The sequence below is a fragment of the Sorghum bicolor genome, chromosome 5 (assembly GCF_000003195.3).
Source record: "Sorghum bicolor cultivar BTx623 chromosome 5, Sorghum_bicolor_NCBIv3, whole genome shotgun sequence".
NCBI lineage: Eukaryota > Viridiplantae > Streptophyta > Magnoliopsida > Poales > Poaceae > Sorghum > Sorghum bicolor.
In genome coordinates this window covers 11215287-11238894 of record NC_012874.2, presented here as the reverse complement: position 1 = coordinate 11238894, position 23608 = coordinate 11215287, and the positions used below count along the sequence as shown (strand labels likewise).

The window sequence follows — 23608 nt, the reverse complement described above, 5'->3', positions numbered from 1 at the left end:
ACACCATAGTCTAGCGCTTGGAGGACTAGGTCACCATATTATCGCCGAGGAATATGCAGAAGCCAGAATGGTGCTCGGAGACGAAGAACAAATGAGGAAGAAGAAGCTCCAAGAACAACAATGGTGAATGGTGCTCTCGGTTTCAAATGGGCAGAGAGGAGAAGTGATCTGGCCTATAAACCGGACCCTTAGAACCGGTTCACAAACAAAACCGGTGCTAAAGGGTAACACTTTAGCACCGGTTTGTAACACAAACCGGTGCTAAAGGCTTTGCCTCGGCCCGTGGCGCTGGCCGGTGCTAAAGGGGACCCTTTAGCACCGGTTGGTAACACGAACCGGTGCTAAAGGGTCTCCGCCCCGACAGCACCTGTCAGTAGCCGTTGGGCAGGACCATTTAGCACCGGTTCGTGTTACGAACCGGTGTTAAAGGGGTCTTTAACCCCGGGCCGCAAAAAGGCCGAGGTTTTTGGCCATTTTGGGCATCGACCAATGCCTCATTCTGTAGTAGTGGAGACACCATAGTCTAGCGCTTGGAGGACTAGGTCACCATATTATCGCCGAGGAATATGCAGAAGCCAGAGGTGGAGCAGTGTGTGTCGAGGCAGCCCGCCCAATCAGTGTCAGAGTAGGCGATGAATTGGCCGAGGGGCCCATTGCCAAGATGAAGACCGGCTGAGAGGAGGCCTTTAATGTACCGGAGAATGCGCTTGGTTAGTGCGAGGTGAGGCTCCCAAGGATCATGCATGAACAAGCACACCTCCTGAATAGCATATGCTAAATTAGGCCGCGTCAAAGTGAGCTACTTGAGGGTGCCTGTGAGATTCCGATACTCGGAGGTGTTAGCCACTGGGTCACCTATGGTGTGGCAGCCATAGCTTGCTCTGCGCGTTCACCGGCGTGGTAGTGAGATGGCATTGAAACATGCCAGCTCGTCAGAGGAGGTCGACAGCGTACTGACACTGCAACAAGAACAGCCTCAAGCTGTCGTGCGTCACAGAGATGCAGAGGAACTGGTGAAGGTTGCCAAGGTCCATCATGGAGACCTCAGAGTGCAGTCGTGTTGTATCCGTCAAAGCCGTCGCGTATTTTTTCACGTAAAATCGCACAATACGTGTCCAGCGCACTGCTGCATGATCGGGCATTAGCACCGGTCGGGAAGGGCCTGTTGCCCCGGTTCCCGAGCCGGTGCTGCCCTTCCGGGACTAAAGGCCCACCCTTTAGTCCCGGTTCGGCCAACCGGTGCTAAAGGCCCCCCCTTTAACACCGGTTGGTAACACCAACCGGTGTTAAAGGGTCCTGCCAGGGCTGCCACGTTGCATGACCCTTTAACACCGGTTGGTGTTACCAACCGGTGTTAAAGGGTTTCTTTTTCTTTTTTTTAGTTCACTTCTTCGGTTCTGTTTATTGTTTATATATAATATATAATAATAGGTTTTTCAATATATGTTTTGCTGATACAATAATATATTTATATTACACGCATATTAAGCATATATAAATGAAAATTATAGGCTAAGCTTAATAGTTAAGCTTTGCCTATAATAAAATGAATAGACCACATCAAAAATTAAATAGATATGTAAAAAGCTTTATATATATATAGTTTTATATGTACAAAATTCTTAACACATATATACATAGAGTTTGTTCTCCCAATGTCTACAAACGATACAAATGATCATCGTTGTTTGGTATAAGAGTTTCGTTGCCGTTGAAGTGAAACTCGCCGTTTGGATTGATCACTTGGTCGCGGAGAAATCCTGCTATCGTCTCTTGGATAGCTTTGATTCGGTCTTGTTGTAGGACCTTTTCCCTCAGCCATTCCGTCTTTAATTTGAAATAAATAAAAAAGGTATTAGTTATCTAAGTTATTCAATATAATTCAGGAGATAATGAAAAGAGACATGTAACGTACTCTGAGCGTCTCTGTGGGTGTTTGATTGACTTGTGCCATCATGAATTTGCACACGTAATATGCACATAGATTGTTCCCTCCTTCTTGTCTTAAACACCACTGTACGATGTATATATATATAAAAATATTCATAACCACGACAATAAGAAGGCTAAAAGTTAGCGAAAGTTTGTTAGCTAGTAGAACTTACTTGTGGATGTATTATGTTAAGCGGCGCTTTACATCCACTGAGATGTTCACGGTCAATGAATCTTTCCCAAATCCTATACACAGCCATTGTGGATCGTGAACTAATAATTACAGAGTCATATTATGATATTTTTGTAGCTGAGATCGACATTACGTACCTTTGAATAATGTTTACCATTTGTTGATAATTTTCTTGTGGTTTTCTCATTGAGTCAAAGATTATCAATCGTTTCTTGGGAATTTCAATGACCATGAGTATCCAGTGAAAGCTGTTTACACACACATATATAGGGTCAGTCCTATAATGTAAAATAAAATATGCATGCACTTAATAACTATATAACTCACTCGAAGTTGAAGGGGAAGAGTATTTTTTGTTTTTCTTTTTGGTTTACAAAGAACCTCATAAGATTGGTGCAGATTTCTGTCTCATAATCTGCTGTCCACACTGCCTGCGGAGCCTTGAAAACAATATAAGGGTCAACGAACCCAATACTATTGTCATTTCTCATTCTGAGCTCTCTCATTTGGTGCCTGCATATATACATACAAATCCTAAGTGTGTAAGGATTATATACATGTAATTAAAGAAGTTAGAAGTATAATAAAAAGGAAAAATACTTACAGACAAAAGCAGCTGACAAGAGATTTGTCAAGAGCGTCGAGGTGGCATAATTGGTGCAATTCTTCGAACTGCACGTATATGAGGTCATCTCCACGGAAGTAGTGCTGTTGTCTAATACGAACAGAAATCCAATTCTCTCCCCTTTTAGACGCCTCAATGCACCATTTGTTTATTGCAAACATTTGTGTGCCGAGCTCGTGTAAACGCTTAGGGTCGAATAGACTCCTGCCCGGTTCATATCTTGCCCTCCATTGATCAACTACCTCGGCTTTTTCAAATGTATGACATCCAAGAATGGCGGTAATTTCTTCTATATTTAAACCGCTCTGTCCAAAGTAACTCTCAAGCGAGTCTAGCTCAGACAACGCTAAGGATTTCTTTGGCATCAAGTCTTCATTTGAGCCGTATTGATTTGGCACAATCAAAGGGGGCACCGGTTTTGATACTTCTCCGAGCTGTGGGACCCCCTTTCCTACTCTCTTCTTAGTAGGCTGTGAAGACTTGACCAGAGACCGCTCATAGTCCGGAAGTGCTGGCTTTTTCTGAGCTTCGCGTTGCTTCTTTTGATGGTCCGCCACCTTCTGCCTCAGTTCCGATGGCTTCACATAAAAGTACGGCTTTTCTGGGTTAAGCCGTTTTTTTCTTTCCTCCTTTATTTTATCAAAAAATTGTTGGACCTCAGCTTTAGATGTAGCAATTACCTCCTCTTCACTCTTTTCGTAAGGTAATTTTTCTGGCGTCTTAGCTCTCTTTGCTGAGGCAGCCTTCTTTGGAGGTGGGACCGATGACTTCGGTCCTTCTTGGACGGACCGCTTCTTACTACCTCGCTTTGGAGGCGAGGGTACCGACCGTGCACTCTTTGGAGAGGGCGGTGCAGGCGGTGGAGGGGGTGGGGCCGATCTTTTTGGCGTTGGAGAACGCGGTGGAGGAGTTGGAGAACGCGGTGGAGGAGTTGGAGACCTCGGTGGAGGAGGTGGAGACCGTGGTGGAGGCGGTGGCGGGGTCGGTGTGCCCGCCGCAGGTGTTGGAGGAGATCCAGCATTGTCACCGCCCGCAGCACTATGATGCGCTGGGGAGAGAACTGGACTTAGGTTGGAGGAGTCCCTGCAAAGAAAACAATTACAAGTTTTGTGAGTAAACTTTTTTTAAATTTCAATACATAATAAATAATATAAGAAGTAAAATCACACACAAACCTATGCTGAGGAATAATTATGAAGCGCTTGCGCCAACAAATAAATGTCTTCTCAGCTTCACCTAAGGTCTTCTCTCCGTCTCCCCCTTCTATGTCTAGTGGCACATTGCCACAACCTTTCTCAACCCTATCAACCGAGACGCTAGCATATCCACCAGGTACTGGTCGATTATGGATTCTTGGAGTGCCCGTTCGGTCGATAGGGTTGACAACAGCGATAGCCACCTTTTTGGTGGCATTCCCATCTGGTACATGCAGCTCACAGGTAGTAAAAGCCTCTGTGACATCATCCACGGGGAAGTGTAGCTTCGTGTCATCCTGAATGGTTGGTACTTCCGTGGATGCGCAGCTGCTTTTCAACTGGCCTGGGGGGCTAACATTGACCTCAGGCTGTGATGTACCTTGCCCTTTCGTCATTTGACTAAGTGCTGCTTGCACTTGCCTTTGAATCTCTGCCTGCATCCATTCTTCACGAGCTTTCTCGCGCTCTTGTGACTGCAGAACAAAAGCTTCGAGGCGCTCTTGTGGCTGCAGAACAAAAGCTTCGAGGCGGCGGATCCGCTCTGCCTCCTCATCCTTCTTTCTCTGGCGGCTTCTGTAGGTATCTTGATCGGCTTGGAATGATTGCAGCCACGGAACTGCCCCATAGCCTCTCGTACGCCCACCGTGCTCAGGATTTTCAAGCGCATAGGTGAGTTCATCCTTCTCCCTGTTAGGCCTGAACTCACCAGACTGAACCGCCTCACGTGCACGGACTAGTCTCTCTGCTGCTCTAGAGATTTCTTGGCCCCAAACTAACGCCCCGGTGTCTGGGTCCACGCTTCCCCCATGACCGTAGAACCAATGCTTGGAGCGCTCGCTCCAATTCTTTGCTATTGTCTCGGGTGTGACCCCCCTAGCAAGCATCTCCTGTTCCATTCGGTCCCACTTGGGAGCAGCACTCTTATAACCACCTGATCCCATATGATGGTGGTATGCCTTTTTACTGGCATTCTCTTTGTTTCTATTGGCTCGTTCCTCGCCCTCTTCTGATGTTTTGTACTGCACAAAGTCATCCCAGAAGGCCCTCAGCTTTACATATTGCTTGAGGTTGAAATCTGGAGTCTCGTTTTTCTTGACATATTTATTGTACAAAGACTTCTTCCAATTCTGGAAGAGTACTGCCATCTTCTTCATAGTCCAGTCATAAATTCGCACCTTCAACTCTTCATCGTTGGTGTCGAAGGTGAAAACGTCTGTGACGGCTTTCCAAACTAACTCCTTGTCACGATCAGAGACAAAACTGATCTCAGGAGCACCTCGCTTCTCTCTCCATTCACGACAACTGATCGGTATTTGATCTCTCACAAGATATCCACAGTGATTAACATATTTATTTGCATGCTCACCAAGTGGTCTGCCTGTAGCTATCTCAAACTCAGAGATTACATAGCGGCCCTCCAACGGCTTCTTTGGTCCTCGTGGAGGTACGCTTCTCCCCGTAGAGGTCGATCCAGAAGGCTACACGTACATATAGAAACAAAAATACTAAATTAATAACCAAGTAATAAGTCTAAAACCTAATGTAAGAGATGCATTATTTATATATGTTTACATTTGCATACCTCGCCAGTATTTTCTTCTTGTTGCACGACAAGTTGTTGCTCAGGGGCATTGCCCTCTTGTTGCTCAGTAGGATTACCTTGCATGATGTCGTGGTAATCAGCAAAGTACTGACTACCGTCGTCGATCATATTTTGAATGGCATCTTCCATATAATCAGGATCATCATGAGGACGATCAGCCATTTCTATGTCTGCAACCATACATATATATATATTCTATATAAGATAAGAAATACACTAATACTACTAAAAATGAAAGTGTTGGAGTGCTCTAAAAATAATACTAGGATCTTTTAAGCCAAGTAATACATTAGAATAAAAAACAATACTAGAATAATATATAGTACAAACAATAATATATACAAAACCCTACTAGACTAGAATTTGGTGGGTAAACACTATTAGAATATATTAAGCCAAGTAATAGACTAGAATTCATAAAGTATATACTAAAATATAATACTACAAAATAATACAAGAATAATATTAATATACTACAAATATACTATAATTTATAACAATTCAAAACACTACAATGTATACTAGCTAGAATGGAGTGCTCTAAAAATTAATACTAGAATCTTTTAAGCCAAGTAATACACTAGAATAATATACTAAAAAACAATACTAGAATAATATAGTACAAACAATAATATATACAAAACACTACTAGAATAAATTTGGTAGGTAAACACTACTAGAATATATTAAGCCAAGTAATAGACTATGAATAATCTAAATCTAATTCATAAAGTATTTACTAAAATATAATACTACAAAATAATACAAGAATAATATTAATATACTACAAATATACTATGAATAATATACTACAAATATACTATGAATAATACAAGAATAATATTTATAACAATTCAAAACATTACACATGTATACTATAGCAGTTAGCTAGAATAATATACTAAAACTATTACATATACTAGCTAGCATTCACATTACTATCATGTATACTCTATAATCTTTATGTATATATATATACTTAATATACTAGCATTTTATTATTATTTTTAGTGTATATATATATATACATGCAAATCACTAAATAAATTGTAGAGTCCCATATATATATATATATAAACTGCGCAGTAGTACTAGTAGTGCCATATATATATATATACACTGCGCATGCATGCAGTGATGATCTTGGTTTAATTAGGAGAGAGCGTGCAGTGTATACGTGGGGCCGGACGGCGGCGCGCGGCGGCAGCGCAGACGGTGGTCGACGGCGGCGCTGGAGACGGTGGTGGACGGCGGCGGCGTCGCTCTGCTCGACGAACGAACGGCGGCGGCGAAGACGAAGGGCTCGGCTCGACGAAGACGAAGGAACTGTTCAGATCCAGGGCTCCTGCGCACATATATAGAGGCAGACCCTTTAGCACCGGTCCGTGGCTGGAACCGGTGCTAAAGGGTCTTTAACACCGGCTGGTAACACGCGCCGGTGCTAAAGGGTCACCCTTTAACACCGGCTCGTGTTACCAGCCGGTGCTAAAGGGACCCTTTAGCACCGGTTCCAGCCACGGACCGGTGCTAAAGGGTCCTAGGCGGGCTCGGGCGGGGTCCTGAAATTTTCAGGACCCTTTAGCACCGGTTCCCACTATGGGCCGGTGCTAAAGGCCCATTTTTTTAGTTTAGGGTTTTTCAATTGTTTTATATATACAGTTTATATTATAAATTGTATAGTAAATTAAATATTTTGCATAATGTTTTTTAAATAGTGACATATATTGTAATTTGTTTTAATATACACATGAAAATTTTTAAACTTAAATATCTTATTGTATTTTTATAATTTACAATGATTTTGTAAGAAATGTTTAGTATTTTGTTAATGCAAAAATATATTATTCCAATAAATTTACAAAAACTATATCCAATGAACTGGAAATTTATTTTCACATCATATTGACGTAAAACTTTTTATTTTTGTTATTTATTACTAGGAATGCTACTTGGGTATAATTTTCATCAAATAAAAAATCATATAAAAATATATATCTTGATGAACACACCCTTTGACCGAACCCTAGATTGTCCCAAATGGAACAGTCATGAATACAAAGTTTGCTACACTCATCAAGTTCTACATTTTGTCTAATGGTCAACTTTTCATTTGGAAAAGTTTGAACCACTGAATTTTGAATTTTCATGGAACTCATAGCCACGCAGCGGTTTCGGAACCCTACATGGTCTCGAATGGAAAAGTCATGAATACCAATATTGTTCCACTCATCAAAATCTACATTTCATATATAGACCATTTTTGCATTTGACAAAGTTTTGGGAAGGTGTAGTTGAAAATCCACAATTGACACATATAGTTTCATATAGTTTGTGTGAGAACTTAGAATTGGTGGGTATTGTTAACTTAGATTTTCTCAAAGGGAAAAGTTGTGTATATAAAAAGTTTAGATCTTGAAGATATCTAACAACTTGGTATTCAAAATATTTTCATTTGAAGTAATTTAGTTTGTCATTTGACCAAGTTTGACCGAAACCCGTCTTGGATTTTATAGAAATGTAACTAGAATTGGCTCAAAATTATCCAAATGGAAAAATGGACAATATATAAAATATAGATTTTGATGATCTCTAACAACTTTGTATTCAAACTTTTTTCATTTCAAGTCATCAAATGGGCTATTTGACCAAGTTTGACCAAAGTCAAAGCATTGGTTTTTACAAACACACCCTTTGACCGAACCCTAGATTGTCCCAAATGGAACAGTCAAGCCGACACAACAGTGAACTTCTTCTTGACGTATGACCCCTGGTTATGATCCTGCCGTAACCATGGAGTATCCTCATTGTTTAACAGAATGCTTGGGTCTTTGTTGACTATGAAGGGCGGAATTCGATCATCCCTTTCGTAATCGCCTGACATGTCTGACTTGTCCTCAATTCCGACAATGTTTCTTTTCCCAGAAAGGACAATGTGGCGCTTTGGCTCATTGATGATTGAGTGGTCATCATTTTTTCCTCTCTTTGGTTTCGTAGACATATCTTTGACATAGAACACCTGACTCACGTCTGCAGCAAGGACGAATGGTTCGTCTTTGAACCCACTATTGTTAAGGTCCACGGTTGTCATCCCATACTCCTTGTCGACTGTTACCCCACCTCCGGTCATCTTCACCCATTGGCACCGGAACAAAGGAACTTTAAAATTAGCTGCATAGACTAGTTCCCATATGTCTTCTATGCGTCCGTAATATGTTTGCCTGTTCCCATTTGGATCCGTGGCATCCACGCGTACACCACTATTTTGGTTGGTGCTCCTTTTATCTTGGCCAACTGTGTAAAATGTGTTACCATTTATCTCGTACCCTTTGTATGTGAGGACATGCCATGATGGTTGCCTGGCCAACAAATAAAGCTGCTCATCAATGTTTTCATCACCTTGACATTTTTTGCGCAACCAATCGCCAAAAGTTTCCATGTGCTGACGCATTATCCAAGCTTCATTCTTCCCGGGCCACTGGGACCGTAGGTAATCTTTGTGTACCTCAACATATGGTTCCACCAATGAGGAGTTCTGGAGAACTGTGTAGTGTGCTTTATTGAAGTAATCGTTTCCCGTACCAATATATGTTTTCTTCCCAAGTGTTCCCTTTCCGCTGAGTCTGCCCTCGTGTCGAGATTCAGGAATGCCAATTGGGTCAAGGTCTGGAATAAAGTCAACACAGAACTCTATGACCTCCTCTGTTCCGTAGCCCTTGGCAATGCTTCCTTCTGGCCGGGAACGACTATGGACATATTTCTTTAGGACACCCATGAATCTCTCGAAGGGGAACATGTTGTGTAGGAACACAGGACCGAGAATACGAATCTCTTTGACCAGATGAACTAGGAGGTGTGTCATGATATCGAAGAAGGATGGAGGGAACACCAACTCAAAGCTGACGAGACATTGAACGACATCATTCTGCAGAGTAGCTAGTTGCTCTGGATTGATTGCCTTCTGAGAAATTGCATTGAGGAATGCACATAGCTTTACGGTGGCTAGACGTACGTGTGGAGGTAGAATTCCTCTTAAAACGACCGGCAGCAATTGCGTCATTAGAACGTGACAGTCATGGGACTTCAAGTTCAGGAATTTCTTTTCTGGCACATTAATTATTCCCTTGATATTGGAGGAGAATCCAGATGGGACCTTGATGCTGCTAAGACATTCAAACATGCTTTCCTTCTCTTCTTTGCTCAGAGTGTAGCTAGCAGGGCTTAAGTAATGACGTCCATCATCTGTCTTTTCTGGATGCAGGTTGTCTCGTTCTTTCATGCGCTGCAAGTCTTGTCGTGCTTCAAGTGAATCCTTAGACTTCCCGTAGACACCCATGAATCCGAGCAAGTTCACACAAAGATTCTTTGTCAGGTGCATCACGTCGATCGCGTTGCGGACCTCTAGGACATTCCAGTAAGGTAGCTCCCAAAATATGCATTTCTTCTTCCACATGGGTACGTGTCCCTTAGCATCCTTGGGAATAGGTTCGCTGCCTCGTCCCTTTCCAAATACCACTTTTATATCCTTGACCATTTCGAGTACATCATCCCCGGTTCGATTGAGAGGTTTGGTCCGGTGGTCTGCCTTGCCTTTAAAATGCTTGCCTTTCTTTCGTACTGGGTGGTTCACAGGAAGAAACCGACGGTGGCCAAGGTACACGACCTTTCGACATTTTTTCAAAAATACACAGTCAAGGTCTTCATAACAATGTGTGCATGCATTATATCCCTTGTTTGACTGGCCTGAAAGATTGCTCAGAGCTGGCCAATCATTGATTGTTACAAACAGCAATGCTCGTAGGTCAAAGTGCTCTTGTTTGTACTCATCCCACACGCGAACTCCTGGTTTGCTCCATAAAAGTTGAAGTTCCTCAACTAATGGCCTAAGGTAGACATCTATGTCATTGCCAGGTTGCTTCGGTCCTTGGATAAGCACCGGCATCATAATAAACTTCCGCTTCATGCATAGCCATGGAGGAAGGTTGTAGATACATAGAGTAACTGGCCAAGTGCTGTGACTACTGCTCTGCTCACCGAAAGGATTCATACCATCTGTACTTAAGGCGAACCGCAAGTTTCTAGCATCATTTGCAAAATCTGAGAATTCTCTGTCTATCGCTCTCCACTGGGATCCATCGGCAGGGTGTCTCAGCATATTGTCTATCTTACGGTCTTCTTTATGCCACCGCAACAACTTTGCATTGTCCTTATTTCTGAACAGACGTTTTAATCGTGGTATTATAGGAGCATACCACATAACCTTGGCTGGAATTTTCTTCCTATGACGTTCTTCACCCTCAACATCGCCAGGATCATCTCGTCTAATCTTATACCGTGATGCCTTACATACTGGACATGCATCCAAATTCTCGTATTCCTCCCCACGGTAGAGGATGCAGTCATTAGGACATGCGTGTATCTTCTGGATTTCTAATCCCAAAGGGCAGACAACCTGTTTTGCTTCATACGTAGTGGTGGGCAATTCGTTGCCTTTCGGAAGCATCTTTTTTATGATCTTCAATAACTGCCCAAATGCCTTGTCAGATGTACCATTCTTTGCCTTCCATTGCAGCAATTCTAGTGTGGTACCCAGCTTTTTTTGCCCCTCTTCAGCGGTGGGATATAGCGATTTCCTGTGGTCCTCTAGCATGCGCTCGAACTTGGCTTTCTCTTTATCACTTTCACATTCTCTTTGTGCATCACGGATGGCATCACCAAAAGCATCATCGCCCCGATCATCTTCTGCCGCCACCTCTTCTTCATTATCTCCCCCCATTGCAACATCATTGAAGCCACCGTACTGAGCAATAATATTGGCATGGTCCAATTCTTCTTCTTCTTCTTCTTCTTCACCTTCATCCATTATAATCCCGCTTTCTCCATGTTTGGTCCAACAAATATAGTTTGGTACGAAACCAGACTTTAATAAGTGTGAATGAAGAGTTCTTGAGTTAGAATATTCCGTCAAATTCTTGCACACGGCACATGGACAGCACATGAAACCGTCCCTCTTATTTGACTCGGCCACACTTAAGAAATAGTGCACGCCATTAATGAACTCTTCGGAGCGCCGATCGGCATTATACATCCAATTACGTGTTACCATCTGCATTAAAGATAACATATATATTATGAAAACCATGCACACATATAGTTTCTCATCTTATTGCACAACATGTCTAAGATACATAGTTGATTAATTTAGAAAAGCTTGGCTACAACAAATACAATCGCAACTAGCATTAAAAAAAATAAAACTAAAATGCACTTAAGCAACATAATTAGTTCGCGTCCGATCCCAACTATAATAGATAGATCATTCGCTTGATCAACTTCATTGAACTTCTTTCGTCGGCTCACTGCCTCACCACCTTCAGCCTCAACCACCTGTGCAAAAGATTTCTTAATGTGTTCAATGTATTCTTCCTCCCAGTACCAACCTGTACATCCGCCGGTACCGTCCCACTGAAATTAAAAGAGAGAATCAAAAGTTTAATTAATATCATTTAAAAAAATATGCACATATATAAGCAAATGTCTGGAAATAACTCACATTACGATCTGGACACTTGTAGAATATACGACCCTTGTTTACTCCCTCTTTCGACACTTTGTACTCCATCAAAATCTTCTGCCCACACTTGCCACAAGTAATGAGAGGGAGTTCCGGACGGTATCGCTTTTGAACCCGTTGAGAGACGGAAGACCCGGTCACGGTTGCCATCTACTATCCATACTCAATTTTAAAACAATTATAAATTCCACATTTACTAGTAAACATGTATGATACAATGGACATTATATGTAGTAATAAAAATAAATCAAGTGATATTAACAAACCAATTAATTTGAACTATCCTACTTTCTATGATCATAAAAATATACTATAATTCATTCTTGCAAAATATATTAAAACTAGGTCAACCATGAAATATGATATATATATATATATGGATACTAATTCATGGGAATGATTCAAAATAACAAAGTGGATTTGAGCTAAAAAATGATGGGAACATCACAAGCCAAAAACAACATGAAAAAGACAAGAAAGGCTGAAGTTAGTCACCTCTAAGCGCGAAGAGACGATGACGGAGTCGAAGAAGATCAACGATGGGCGTTGGAGATGAAGAACAAATGAAGAACAAGCAAGAAGAAGCTCCAAGAACAACAATGGTGCTCTCGGTTTCAAATGGGCAGAGGGGAGGAGGGAGCTGGCCTATAAACCGGACCTTTAGCACCGGTTCAGAGCAAAAACCGGTGCTAAAGGGTTACCTTTTAGCACCGGTTTGTAACACAAACCGGTGCTAAAGGGTTTGCCTCGGCCCGGGGCTCTGGCCGGTGCTAAAGGGACCCCTTTAGCACCGGTTTGTAATACGAACCGGTGCTAAAGGGTCTCTGCCCCGACAGCACCTGTCAGTAGCCGTTGGGCAGGACCCTTTAGCACCGGTTCGTGTTACGAACCGGTGTTAAAGGGGTCTTTAACCCCGGGCCGCAAAATGGCCGAGGTTTTTGGCCATTTTAGGCATCAACCAATGCCTCATTCTGTAGTAGTGGCGGGATTTGAACCACGACCACCCCTCGCACGTAGTATTCTCTACCGCTCCACCCATCACTCACTTGTGTCTATATTAGAATCTAGTTCTCCACATATTATCTTAAACCGAACATACATTGATTGTTTGAGGCCCTAAACGAATTTAAATAAAAAAGTTGTCAACTAAAAATTTCATAACTTTTCAAGATCTACAACTTTTATATTGGTAGTTTCTTCATCCGAGGCTCCGAGTAGGAAGTGAATTGCCAACATATAGTAGCTAGAGTTTCATTAATTCTTTCATCAACCACATTTCATCTGCATTTACATTGCCTTTTTATATCACACTCTAGCTCCTATTACAAGTTACAATAATACCCCGTGATGGTGGATGGGGATATCCATCAAATATCCCCCCTCTGCCTGCCAGCTAGGAACATGCAACGATACCTTGCTAGGCCTCCTGATCCTGCATCTCCGCTTGTGGTGAGAATCTCCTGCTTAGGTCTTCACGATGCCATCCAGGAACCTTCACCCGGCATCTCCCGGGCCTCCGATCTCCATCATTGCTCGAGCCTATGCGAGGGTCGTCGGAGGTTCTTTCCCTCTAGTGAGGGCTCTAGGGACCCTTGGCCCATTGCGCCAAGATCTACTTGCCTCCGACTTGCCACCATGGGTGCCTGACTGGTCGGTGATGCTATCTGCCTATAGTTCACTACTCAGTTCGTAGAGCATCGGTAAACTGATTAGTACAAAAGGTGTGACTTCTGGGAAGGGCCTTCACATCTAGACATCGGAGGCCATCAATCTCGACAACTGTGTGACATACTAGCCGCCTGGCTGCTCTTTCCCTCGTGGGAACCATTACTGCTGGAGGTAGCAACATCATCATCGATGGCATGGTGTTTGCTTGAGGAGGACTGAGCCATCATCGTTGCCTTTCTTCTACGCTGGATGACCTTGGCTGCATGGAATTCACATCGCTTCCTGACATGTCTCCATCATTATCCCGGTGCTGTTTGTACGCCTGCAGCTCCATCGACATGGTAAACCTAGAGAGGAGAGGGCACCAGGTGCGCGCCACAAAAGCAAATGGGAGAGCAGCTTGTAGGGTCTTGATGGCGGACTCACTACCGGACATACGTTCTTTGCCGAGTGTCGCACGATTTGCCTAGTGTAATTTATCGGACACTCGGCAAAGAAGCGATTTGCCGAGTGTCACTCTCGGCAAAGAAAAACACACGGCAAATGGACGGTTTGCCTAGTGTCGGACACTCGGCAAAGCAGCCGTTTGCCTAATGTCCGGCACTAGGCAAACCTTGACACTCGGCAAATTAGCCGTTTGCCTAGTGTTCTACACAAGGCACTCGGCAAAGCTTCCGTGACGGCAGTTGCTACCAATCACACCGTTAGGCTTTGCCGAGTGTCTCGTTAGACACTCGGCAAAGTTGCATTTTGCCTAGTGTTTGGTGCAGACACTAGGCAAAGTTAATAGTTTGCCTAGTGTTCTATCCTGGCACTAGGCAAAGTTACAAATTTGCCTAGTGTTTTGCTTGGACACTCGGCAAATTTATTTATTTATTTTTAATTTATGGCCTCCAAACTTTTTCTTCTAATGTCATCAGGTAACCTTGACTCCACGTGAAAGTTTGATACCATTCTCAATCTATTTGCTATATTTAGTTAGTGTACCTCATTTAATTGAATTTTCGGAGATAACTCAAATTTAAACTGTAAGTGGTTCAAATAATTTAAAAAAATAAATGGAAAAATGATATTCATGTTATTTTCAAATCAGATAAAGTTTAAATGTAGAAGTGACATCAAATTTCAAACATCTTGCTCATGAAACATGAGCATGATGTTGTGGCCTAGTCGTTTTTAAATTCTATAAAAAACAAACGAATTCTAAAAATCACGAGTTTTCTCAAAATGCCATGATATCATATGTGGAGTCTGTGATAAAAATTTGAGAATGTTTCATGAAAGTTGTCACATACGATGCTTACAAATTGGTACGTCTTCGAAGAAGTTGAGTAGGATCTTTAAGATCCGATGTCAAATTTAGTGTCTAGTTGGAGTTTCACTTCAAAACTTCTTTATAGTGAATAGACATCAGAGATGGTTTCTTGTGGTATTTTTTCGAATCCGTTTGCTAATTTTAATTTGTTAATCGCAATTATAGAATTTTATAATTTCGATAAATAGAATTAAAACTATATATGATTATACGAAATAATGGCCAAATATTTGTATAACCTTTGAATATACATTATAGAGTGCATTTAACAAGTTTTTTTAAAAGTTAATTAATCAGAACAAATTAAGCAAATATGGTTTTGAAAGAAAATAAAGAAAACAAATATATAAAATAACAGGTGGCTTTTGCCGTGGCACTCGGCAAAAAATTTTAAAATGAAGTGATTTTTATATAAAAATAATAAAAAAGAAAATTCAATGTTTGCCGAGGGGCAGATGTAGGACACTCGGCAAACATGTTTTATAGGAGCTGCCAGCCCGTTCCCACACCAATCTCCCAAGGCCACGCACGCACGCGCATGGCCGCTAGCCCGCACCCGCTCGCCATGCCGCCTCGCCCGCGCCCTCGCCGGAGCTGCGCCCGCCGCCGACCACCGGAGCCGACCGCTGGAGCCGCGACCGCTGAAGCCTCGACCCTCGCCCACCCCCGCCGGAGCCGCGCCCGCCCCTGACCGCCGGAGCCACGACCGCCGGAGCTGCGACTGCCAGAGCTGCGACCGCCGGAGCCGCGCCCGCCCAGCTCGGCCCTCCCCGTCGGCCACATCTTCGATTGCGACTGGCCAATCTACTCGGCATCCGTACACTTTCTGCTCCTCCAACACGTTTGCAACTGGCCAGTCTTAGATTGGCATGGCTCCTGCACTTCCTGCTCCTCCTTGTATCACGGTCATAAGGCCTAAAACCTGAAACTCTTCTTTTCAGTTTCATACTTGTGTCTTCAAATAATCAATTTATTGTTTATCAATTAATTTGGCTGTGAAGTGCTCATTAAATTTGGTTGCTGATTTTTTTATATATTTTGTGCTTGACATTCATGATGTCTTGTGTATAAAGCATTTTAACAAGAGATACTACTTTGCTATCTATTAGGCCCCCATTGAATATTTCAGCAGTTCACTGATGATTGGAGAAGGTGCATTTGGATGTGTATACAGAGGCGTCCTCAGAAACATGACAGTTGAGTCACACAAAAAAAAACATGATAGTTACAATAAAGGTGTTGAAACCTGATACTTTGCAGGGAAGATCACAGTTCGAGCAAGAGGTAATTTACCCATTTCATCCTGAAATCTTACTTTGCCCTTCTTACACTGGAAAAGTGGAGTTGATCTCTAGCTACTTTCTGGTTCAAAACTGAAACTAGAATAGAGCATTTACTTTGGAAGGACATCCTCGTTCCATGAATGATGAATATATTATTTTGGATTTCTGTTGCAGGTTGCTATCCTGAGTAGGGTGAGGCACCCTCACCTTGTAACTCTATTCGGAGCTCAGAATCATCTGCACTTGTCTATGAGTTCTTGCCAAATGGAAGTCTTGAAGATTTTCTCGTCTGTGCAGATAAAAGGTAAACTTTGCCATGGCAGATCCGCATCCGAATTATTTTTGAGATATGTTCAGCGCTAATATTTCTGCACATGAATAAGCCACACCTAGTTGTTCATGGTGATCTGAAGCCAGCCAACATCCTTCTTGATGTTAACTTAGTCAGTAAGCTTATTGACTTTGGTATCTCTCGCCTCCTAATCCAATCCAGCACCAATAACACTACCCATGTAACAATCAAGTGTGCATAACAGGGATTTATTAGGCCTCCATTGAATATTTAAGCTGAATGTATCATCTGCTTGTCTTTGAAAAATAAGCAGCTGATGAATATAGGCTATATCTAATGACTAACCAGTACTTGTGTGGTTTTATTTTAGGATGTCATTAGTGATCCACATATATTGCGGCTGACGGATTCACCTATGAAGGCGAAGCCATCAGGATGTGACTCAACAGTGGCCATGACACATCTCCAATGACCAACATGCGACTAGAACACGACGAGCTCATTCCCAATCGTGCTCTTCGTTCCACCATCCAGGAATGTAATCAGTCTCGTTGGCCGTGATGATACTTGTGTTTGTTAACGGTCTTCTATTTGCACTTGTGGTTGTGAATGATGGAGAACTTGGATTACTTGTGAAGTTATTATAATATATTGTGACATATGACGTTTGTGATTTGTTTGTGATGCCTGTGATATATATGTGGTGTAGATGGTATATATGTTATGTCTAATATATATATTTTCTATTTATTTGGATAGAATATAAAAAACAAATAAAGAAAATAATGTTTCTAGTCACTTTGCCGAGTGTCTTGGCCACTACACTCGGCAAAGTGCCATTCTGAGAACCGAGAACCTAGAAACAAGGTTTGCCGAGTGTCCACCCTAGGACACTAGGCAACTCGGAGGTTTGCCTAGTGTCCCTGTTAGGACACTAGGCAAACCTGGCTCTTTGTCGAGTGCTAAACAGTGGACACTGGGCAAACTTACAAATTTTATTTTTTTAAAAAAATGGCTTTGCCGAGTGTTGAAAATAGAACACTCGGCAAACCACCTGACGCCGTCTGGGCTACTTTTGTTTGCCGAGTGTCAAATGGACACTCGGCAAAGGCTTTGCCGAGTGCACGAAAAAAGACACTCGGCAAAGCTTGTTTTGCCGTCATTTTTTGCCGTCTCGGCTTTGCCGAGTGTGGCACTCGACAAACGGTTTGCCGAGTGTTTTTTGCCGTTTGCCAAGTGTCTTAAACACTAGGCAAAGCACGCGATTCCAGTAGTGACTAGATGGGGTAAATAATCCTTTCTAAAACTATATAATCACACCATCTTAGCCAAGACTATACCCCTCTATCTAAGTTCTCTAGCACCATGTAAAAGATCCTAAAACAAGCAAATAAGGTGCCAGTCTAGCAAAAGCTCTTCTAACCAATTATAGGAGCCAGGTCACACAAACTTATTCCACTAGTACTTTACACACCAGGAATCTTCTACACAACTAGTAAGGAAAAGCACAAAGCTCTTAAGCTCACATGTAATGCTCAATAACAAGGCAACCAATATCAAATTAAAGAGCACAAAATACTTAGCTACACAAACTAAGCAATGTGACTAATAAGGTTACTAAAACCAATAAGTTAGCCACACAAGGAAGCTACTTCTATGCTACACAAGCAAGAAGGCAACAAACAAGCTACACAAGCTAACTAGTTATAAGAGCAACTATACAAGCACTATATATAAGAACAATAGGTAAAGAGCTTGCTTATGTAAATTGCAAACCACCAAGAACAGATGACAAGGTTAACACGGTGAGTTTTCTTACCGAGTTCACTTGGTTGCCACCAAGCTAAGTCTCCATTGAGACATTTAAATAGGGATCTATTTTATTTGTTCTTTTTTCTTGAACATGCAGGAGAGTTTCAGATTTTTTTTCTTCTTCTTAATATAATGACACACATAGCTCTTCTTTGTGTTCGAGAAAAAGAAAAAAATAAATAAAATAGATACCCCGGTAGAACAGACCCCATACAAGCCAGCAAAAGTGTCTTCAGACTCGCTTTTTGTGACCTCTAATACAAATGCAGTGTTTGCTTCGCGAAATCCAATCTCAAAATCTAGTTGTTTGCTCCACCTTCTAGCTTTTGAGCAGAAGACAAAAACATAAGCTGAAACCAACAGTAATCTGTGTAAATGTTCTGACCTGGCAGAATCATGAAGGACTGCACATGACGGCATGATAAGTTCAGTGCACTGGAAATCCATAAAAGGAACTATTCCTGATACAATGAGATCAAAGATTTGGATTAACACAGCTATCCTTTCTTACAAGAAACATGTTTGTCTAAGGGATGCTGAATTAAATAAAATAGAGCCTCCAGACTATCGGATTTCTGCAATCAAAGAGTTTGTTCTTCTGGCAGTAATCTCCAACTTCAGATCCTTATCATATACCAACAATACAAATCAATTAGCCAAAGGATGCCATAGTATTATTTTGGTCCCTATGTTTTTTGTGACACAATAGATTTGGAAAGAGTGGTAAATCACGTGCTCTCTTGGATAGCTGAATAAGAACAGAAACTTAGTTGATGGCCACACGAGGCAGCCAACCTTTAATAACAACAAAAAAAGAACTGCAGCAGCCTGCAGGGCATATGCAGGAGTATTAACACCACCAACAATACAAAGCAAATAGCCAGACGAAGGATGCCATATTATGCTTTTGGCCTCTATGTTTTTTGTGAAACAATAGATTTGGAAATAAGTGGGAAATCACATCATTCTTGGATGAGAACAAAAACTTAGTTGATGACCACACGAGGCAGCAGACCTGTAATAATAATAATAATAATAATAATAATAATAATAATAATAATAATAATAATAATACTAATAATAATACTAATAATAATACTAATAATAATAATAATAATAATAATAATAATAATAATAATAATAATAATAATAATAATAATAATAATAATAATAATAATAATAATAATAATAATAATAATAATAATAATAATAATAATAATAATAATAAACTGCACCATGCAGGGCATATGTATCTCTATCTCTATCTTCTCTACCACTAATAATGCACCACTTGTAAACTGCCCTATAGCCACCTAACAAAACTGTCCACCACAGTCATAATCTCTCCTACGCGTACCCAAAAATTACACCCAACATCAACTAACATTTCAAATCAAAGTATTAAATTTACTCTGCCATCTCCTTTTTTTTTAATTTGGTTTAGCAATAAAAATGGTGCTTGAAATCTTTAGATTATCCATCCAGTTTCTATGCAGGAACTGACATTGTAGATCCCCTCGAACTGTTTGGCACACTACAGTGAAACATGACTGATAGTATGGTTGGGCTCGTCATCAGGAAGGGGATCACTACTGGAGTCTTTGCCGAGGGCCTCTACCTCCGGCCCTCGGCAAAGAAATTGAGCAGAATTTTTTCAAAAAATTCTTTGCCGAGGGCCTCCTCTAGCGGCCCTCGGCAAAGAAAATGACCAGATTTTTTTAAAAAAATTCTTTGCCGAGGGCTACAAGGAGGCCCTCGGCAAAGAATGTACGCAAATTTTTTTCTCTAAATTTCTTTGCCGAGGGCTATGGCCAAGGCCCTCGGCAAAGACCCAATCTTTGCCGAGGGCTATGGTCAAGGCCCTCGGCAAAGAGCCAGAAAATTTTATTTTTTATTTGTTTTTTATATTCCATAGACATAAACATTTCATATATATATATATATATATATATAACCATCACATATATATATCACGCATAATCCAATTTCTCACAATATATTACAACCATAATTATGAACCACAAATCATAATATCGCAACCATATTACAAGTCTCAGTATGTTCATCATCATTCACATATTTATTACAACAAGTTCATCAAATCCAAACACAAGTCACAACCATAAAGCACAAATCACGCTAAAGTCCAACCACATCACCTACCACGAGTCCTCATCAAGGTAGCCTATGAGACGATGGTGAAGGAAAGGCCTGATCACCTGGTGACGCATTCGCAGGATGATTTGAACCCGCGGACAGAGGCTGCACAAAGAAGGAGAGATTGCATGTTTGAGTAATATGGGAAAACAATTTTAGAAATTAGAGATTGCATCTAGTAATCTAAGAGTACAAAAAGATTAGACTCAATTAAAAATTTTGGCAGCACCTCCCCTAAACATGGAGGTTTACAAAACCTGCAAAAACAACGACACGAAGGCCGACATCCACAACGGCACGAACGCCGACATCCACAACGGCACGAAGGCCAACACACATGCAAAGACAAGTGAAAAGCGGACTTTTATACTTACAGGAGTAGCTGTAGGAGTAGGAGGTGGAGGAGCTGAAAACAGCACAGGTACACCCGATGCTTGCCCAAGACTTTGCATGATCGCCATCATCTCCGCCATCTGCTTCTGCGATCCCTCAAACGCGGCCTTCTGTGCCTCTAGCTGTGCGGTTAGTGCCGTGGTCTGCTCTTGGCTTTGCCTTTTCGTTTCTTGCAGCTCAGCCTACAATATTTCACTCCAATATATCAGTAATCTGCTTCTAATTTTGGTGTGTAAATATGAACATACAATGAGTAAGAGATCCATTACATGGAGTGCTTCAACCTACTACAGTGTTGGAGAAGGGCGTGGGTGTATGGCCTGGCTGGAGCTCGTGCTCCGTGCTCGGATAGCGTCGAGGTTTCAAACAGTGGAGGGGTCAATGGCACCATCTGCAATCCACAGTCGCCCATGCTTCTTGCCTCCTCCGAGCCTCATGATTGCCTCTGCATCAATGGGCTCAGTGCGCACATTGTAATCTTCCCCATGGATCTCCCTTACCGCTGACATGTACTCTTGAACTTTAGTGTACACGTTCGGGTCGGAGTACACCTGTGGGGCGGCAGCTGGATCGAAGGAGACAGAGGACGACGCCCTGCCCATGTGGGACATAGCCCACACACTCTGAGGCCTCCTCGCCCGGGTGCGCAGCCTCCGGCAAGAAAGGCGGGAAGATGGTGAGAAATCTAACATAATTGAGTCTCAAAAGAAATGAAAAAATCACTTACATATGCTTGTTTATATGCAGGGAGGCTGCGGCTGCCTTGATGGTGAGTCGGACCTTGCCTCATCAGACGTTGTTCCCGCTGCCTCTCGTGCGTGTCAACATAGTCCTGTGACAACCATTTGTCCACGATCATGGCCCAGCACTCGGGAAACGATCGGCACCACCAGGGAATCACCTACAAATCATCAACAGAGTATTTGACACATTAGAAGATCAAATTGAACCCACTTAATATCAAAACGAATCATTGTGAATGTTATTCGCCTACCTCATGGTACTGGTCTCGGGTCAGCGTAACCTATCTTGCTTAAAGCTTGGGGAGGGACTGGTGAAGTACCGACCTGTAGTAGTCTATGTGGGACTGGATGCGCGCATTGTGGTGCATCTCGGTGACGTACTTCCTACAAGCTGTAGTAGCCACCCGATCCGCCTGGGCCTCAAGTCCTTCTTCGGCCTTGAAAAATTTCTACACAAAAAACCAATGTATCCATTCATTATTTCAATAAAAGTTTTAACCAACGAATATGATGTACTAAGCAATGTTCTACGAGAGAGACTTACCCAAAACTCTGCTAATACCCGCTCCTGCTTGTTGCGGTAAGTGTCATCCGTGGCCAGCGCGTAAATATCGCAGTTGGAGCCTGGCTCCCGCACCACCGGCTCCTCGGACAGTTTCACAATGTCGGGGTACCATTTCCTGCACAAAACACCGAGGACGCTCGCAGGGGTGCCTGCTGTAGTACCCGATAAAACCAACCAGGTCCTGCACAAGTGATTAAGAAAAATTATTAGTTTCTCTTATGATTTCCAACATATCTTATGAAGTAGCTGTGATGACATCTATAGTTACTTACCTCTTTGCCACAGGACGAATCATTGCGCGGTTGTGAGGAAGCGGTACCGGAGGCAGGCTCGCAGGACCTCGCTCGTAGGGAGTCCGAGCAGTGGTACCGCCTCCCTCGAGCGCCTCGCCTCCCTCGCCCTCAAGCGCCTCGCCTCCCTCGCAATCGGGCACCAAGGCTCCCTCACCTTCCTCGCCCGTCTGCTGACCTGCCTTGTCCCACGACGTGTTTGTGGTCGTGGCCGTCACGTGCTCCTCCTCCAGCACAAGTTCGCGTGGTGCTAGAGGAGACCGCTGCCTCCTACGACGGCTGCCCCTAGTCCTCCTCTCGTCACCTCCTGTGGACGCTGCCCCGGACGAGGACCTCTCACCTCGAAGGCGCGGGCGGTCTCTCCGTAAACCGAGGGCGTCTCACGGCGTGGACGTCTGCTCGCCATCTTGGTTCAATCACCTGCAATCACAAAGAATGAACAAGATTAATTAGTATATATATTAGAAATGGATTTAGAATATATAAAAAAAACACAAAATAAAAAAATATAGTATTACAGGTATTAGGAATAATCTTCATGATTGGGATCATAGGTCTCATCATCACTGTCAAAATTGTCCAAATGGGTAACACTATCCGAAGGTTCTATGTTGTCATCATCATCATTGCCTAGAAGTAATTGCTCAAGCATTGCTATGTCCTTCGCATTTACCACCACATCTCCACCGACCTCGCCATCAACGATTTTGTTGTCCACTTCCATTTCAATTGGGTTAGGTAAGACGATCTCAAATGTCCCTGGTAGCCCATCTTCTTGATAGAACTGTCCATCAGATGTGTTTGCATTGAAGTTGTAATCATCATCATTTGGTGCAGGTAGTTTACCATGTGGAGATACCTGGTGCACAATAGCCCAACCCTTAAGATCCTCTTTGTCTTGGTTGGCGTATCGAGTATAATACACCTGGACGGTCTGTTGAGCCACAATGTATACATCTTTTCCAGGATA

General features: G+C 42.4%; 1 long non-coding RNA gene across 2 annotated transcripts; it reads left to right on the top strand.

Annotated features, from left to right (window-relative positions):
* LOC110435724 lies at nucleotides 15734-17351 on the top strand. 2 transcript variants are annotated; one of them, XR_002453575.1, is made up of 4 exons: nucleotides 15734-15920; nucleotides 16213-16387; nucleotides 16561-16690; nucleotides 17049-17351. It is a non-coding gene; the product is annotated as an uncharacterized LOC110435724 (long non-coding RNA). The 2 variants fall into 2 exon arrangements; XR_002453574.1 differs by having other exon boundaries at nucleotides 15761-16387.